Genomic DNA, 4,486 nt, shown 5'->3' with positions numbered 1-4,486 from the left:
AAATGTTGCCTCCGGAATATTATACGTTCGGGCAAAATGTCTGTCACTAGTACACAGACCAAGGAGGGCATGCGTCTGAAGTAAGACGCGGAATTGACGTACTGTGTAGCGACGCTGATGGCGGCGTGCTGCAGGTCGGGGCGGTGACATGTCAATTGATCAGGCGGACCAAAGTTGACAAGGTGAATTGAATGAACCAATCAAATTCACGAATTTGAAATCTGATTTGGCCAATCACACAGCTTAGATCATGCGTGATTTGGCCAATCACACAGCATAGATCAGGCGTGCTCTGATTGGTTATATATGTTTAATTTTTTGACGCTTTGGAATTAAAAAAATATATTTCAGGTACCACTGTGCGCCAGTTCACGTGTAGTTCACTGTACAGTCAAGTCTCCCATGAAGGCAAACAAGTTTCAGAGGTTTGAATATTCATAACGAGAGGAATAAATTTTCACAAGTCCATTAAAACTGAAGTAATAATCCATCAGTACAAACGTCTAGTGAGTTATGAAATGGATGGGCGTCGGATTCAAGGGCACACGTTGGACACCCTCGGCGAGCTTCTCCATGGCATCACCAAGGATGTTGGTATGGCGCCAACAGTTCGAAATCGTCGACGATTCGACCTCGCTCCATGCCTCCTTAGCCCACTGGATTGCGCTTTCCATGTCAACCTTGAGCATTTCAGCGATTTCCTGCAACGAGGGCACAGTTCCCGCTGCCTTGTGGAAACGACGGATTTCCTCGAACTTGGTCAGCACATACTTCGTCTTTCGGCGCTGAATTTTCTTCTTGAGTGCAGCGATCACGCCAGCGTCCAAAGGCTGGAGGTACGCAGTCGTGTTTGGAGGGAGAAACCGCACGTTGACGTTCGACAGGGTCTCAGGCAACTTGTGCGACGACGCATTATCGACGAGCAAGAGGACCTTTCGGTCCTGCGCGACCATCGACTCGTTGAACGTTTTGAGCCACTCGCCGAAAATGCTCGAGGTCATCCAACCCTTGGAGCTGCTTGAGTAGTCGATGTTCATGTCAGTTGTAGTGCAGGCCCCGAACATCGCGGACGCGCCGATCGACCGATGATTTTGAGATCGAGCGCATCTGAACCATCCGCATTCACAGCAGCAGCAACGGTCAGTCGGTTCTTGATGTCTTTTCGACCTTTCACATTCTTGCTTGCGATTGTGAACTTCGGCTCTTGGCTGTAGAAATACGCGGTTTCGTCAAAGTTGTATACGTCACATCGCTCGTACGTTGCCGTCAGCGCTTGCAACGCCGCGCGACCGTCTTCGACCACGCTCTCATCGACAGACAAGGCTTGCCCATGAACACCCTTTCGTCCTATGCGCCAGCGAGCAAGGAATTTGGACGTCCATCCATGCGAGAAGAGCAATTTTAGTTGTCGTCGTACGTACAGGGAGGTAGTGACAATAAATAGCAATGCCGGGCTCATTTAGCACAGTTGGGCAGCATATGCTTTGATCGCTTGATAGGTTACGTTGATACCGAAGGTTTCGCACTCGCGCAACCATTCGACAAGGTCGCTTTCGAGTCGCGGGCAGTGAACTGGTTTGCGGGATTTGACAGTTCTCGACACCATTGAACTGTTATTTTTCCATATCGAAGTCTGATGGGATTTCAATGAAAACACCTGTAATCTGTAGGGAATTTCGAGAGGATTCGTATTGTGACACTTGATTCCCACCAAAGTGGATAACCTGTTAAAAAATCGGCGTGATACGAAAGAATGACTGTCAATTTTCACCTTACAACACTATATCCTGTGCAATTTTATCGTGAAACCCGCAAAATTGGGATATTACTTTATAGAGGTTCCATAAATAGCAGCATGTGAGGTACTCTCCAATTCTATTTCCTCTCAAGTATATATATAGATGACGTGGCGGACTATCCTTCACTGTAAAGAACTCCATGGATCCATGCGTGCTTTGCTTTTGTCAAGAGTGCCAGACATCGCACAGTGACACGTGAAGAGCGACTCGACATTCTCGATGCACTCGCATCTGATGAAGAGTCATCAGATGACAGTGACAATTCATGTGATGATGGTGGCGACTCTGAATAGGATAATATACTTTGGTAATACATACATATATGTATATTCATGCTGTGAGTGAATTTTCTGCACCTAAGAACTCCAAATTTGTATATCTGTTCAAGCTTATGAAGAAAAAAATAGTGATTCGTTGGTGTCGACTACTGTGAGTTTCGGGCGGCTGGCGAGCGTGATGGGATCGAGGCGTTGGCGGACCGCGCGAGTCATCGCCGATGCCGACGGCTTCGACGGAAGGCGCATCGCTTGGAAGGCCCACAGACTCAAAGCTTCGAGAGTCATGTGGGGGTTTTCCTTTGCGTGCTTCACCACCTTAGCCTTTTGCTCTGCTGTCATGAAGAACTTCCTCACAGGTTTCCTGGACGCGTCGATGCACATTGCGAATAAATGCCAAATGAATTGAAGTCATTAGAGTCGCTCCCTTATTTTGAATTCGAAATTTGAATCGATGTTCCGCGCGTGGGTCACATGTCCGCCGCTCATCGTTTGCTCTCTCACTGAGCCTTGCAGACAGTCTCTTATTTTTTATACTCGGTAATAATAGAATGTTAAGAGGTATTAGTTTTCATCAGTTGCCCTCATGGGAGACCTGACTGTACTGTTTTAGCCGTCTTTGATACCCACATATCCCACGTCGGCCCGTGCCACTTTGACTCGCCGCCGACGTAGCCATCATGCCCACATTGTACGCGTCGAACCACCTACCTTCACGGCCTCGAATCAACTGAGTGCTCGCTATGATACCAGTTTTTTGGCGCGCAATTGGCCTCCATTCTTGTTACATTTCGTTTGTTCGTTGTGATATTGTTTCGTCGTCAAGCATGCCATGGGTTGGAAGGTTTCCACTATCGGAACCAATGCGTTCAAAATTCGAGGCGATCGAGTCCATTTGTGAATTGAACGGGATTTGTGTGACCTGGGCTTTTTCGATGTGATGGAATTCCACACTTTTCTCGATTGACCGCCCTAGGACTGTCCAACTTGATCGAGTCATTGCTTGTGATGTCGACACTGCGAAGATCGCAGTTTGCATGACGGGCTGTCGTGTTCTGCACGAATCTCAACATCCCGTCGACCAATTCGTTGAATAAGTTCTCCGAGGGCGGACTCTACCAGGTCATGCAGGGTCAGGTACAAATGGCACTCGATGAAATGTCATGCGCGTTAAGAGAGATTGTATGAGGTACTTCTGGTTGAAGCTATGGCGTGGGCCAACGAGGAATGGAGAGGTGTCTCCCACGGCATTGCTGTAAACTTCTGGGTTCGCACCGCCAACGTTGACAACTGGCTTCTTGGAGCGCGGATATTTGTGGTTTGGCTTGGTGTTTGTGCGGCGGCCCTGTCAGATGCTTCAACGACGTGTTGAAATATGAAATATCATCCATTTTTGAATCGCGGTCGTCCACGGCTCCTTCTCAACGGCAACAACACGACCACCATGGCTCGTTCTCAGCGGCGATGGCAAGATTTCACGAGGCTGTCGACGCCGTGTGTGGGTGAATATGACAGGTGACATGTTCGAGCGAGATGGCCATGGCACCAACTACCAGGGAACAGAGCATCCAACAGCGACGTATCCCGCCACGGGGCCGGGACTTTGTCGGAAACAAGCGTTCAGTTGGTCGGAAGGCGATAGCAAGGGGGAGAGTGCGCGAGCATCGTCACGAGGGGTTGCTATCGCTCGCTGCTGTATGTGGAGAGAGTGTAGCGTGGCTAAACGGAGTACAGTGTCGGTGTTGGCAAGCGTCGGACGTCGACCGCACTACGTGAATTTGGCCCGACCGTGCCCAACTCCAGCGCATTGTGCAGCGTGTGTCGGGTACAGCACCGTTCTGTTCACGTAGTAGTTAAGTATTCATTTCGCTGGGTGATGGGTGCGCAGCGTGTAAACATGGATGGCTCATGTCGCACCGGAATTGCCGCCGGTGGCTCTCGAAACGACGGCGCCGACCTCTATCGCCGAGCCATCATCACCCCCCTCACGAAGTATGCGATATCCTGATGAATGCGACGCCACCGAACCGAAGTTCTCGTGAAGCTGCAGGTAAACAGCAAGTGGTTTCCAGGTAAGAAAACGTTTGGTGGGCCATGTGGAAGGGGTCGAAACGGATGCCATGCATTTCGCAATGACGTGGGGCTGGGACGATCGGTCTGTAGCCTGGTCCGCGTTCTAAGCCGAGGCAAGTTCAGGTGGGATACAAAAAACAGAAGGTGCGGTGGTCGTGCTCCTTCAATACGAGATCCATAAACGGAGAGCGCCAACGACCATTTCGGAATTTGCAGTAGCGGTATAACAGCAATCATGAGCAAGCCGTTCCTGACCATCGAAGACATAAAGATGTGCTTTTCGCTCTTTTGCTGCGTGTACGGCATCGGGACGCTCGGCATGCCTGGCAACTACGCTCG

At 49.8% G+C, this 4,486-nt stretch overlaps 1 protein-coding gene across 1 annotated transcript in view; it reads left to right on the top strand.

Moving 5' to 3' along the window:
* The first annotated feature begins 4,297 nt into the window (after positions 1–4,297).
* Positions 4,298–4,486, top strand: part of H310_12601 (hypothetical protein) — a 1,677-nt gene continuing 1,488 nt past the window's right edge. Inside the window, exon 1 of the mRNA XM_008879727.1 lies at positions 4,298–4,486. This exon is cut by the window's right edge and continues 1,488 nt beyond it. The gene's annotated coding sequence lies outside the window, so the exon portion shown is untranslated.

The sequence above is a fragment of the Aphanomyces invadans genome (assembly GCF_000520115.1).
Source record: "Aphanomyces invadans strain NJM9701 unplaced genomic scaffold supercont1.41, whole genome shotgun sequence".
Taxonomy (NCBI): domain Eukaryota; phylum Oomycota; class Saprolegniomycetes; order Saprolegniales; family Verrucalvaceae; genus Aphanomyces; species Aphanomyces invadans.
Note: the sequence above shows the minus strand (reverse complement) of the source record. Positions and strands in the feature narration are given on the sequence as shown.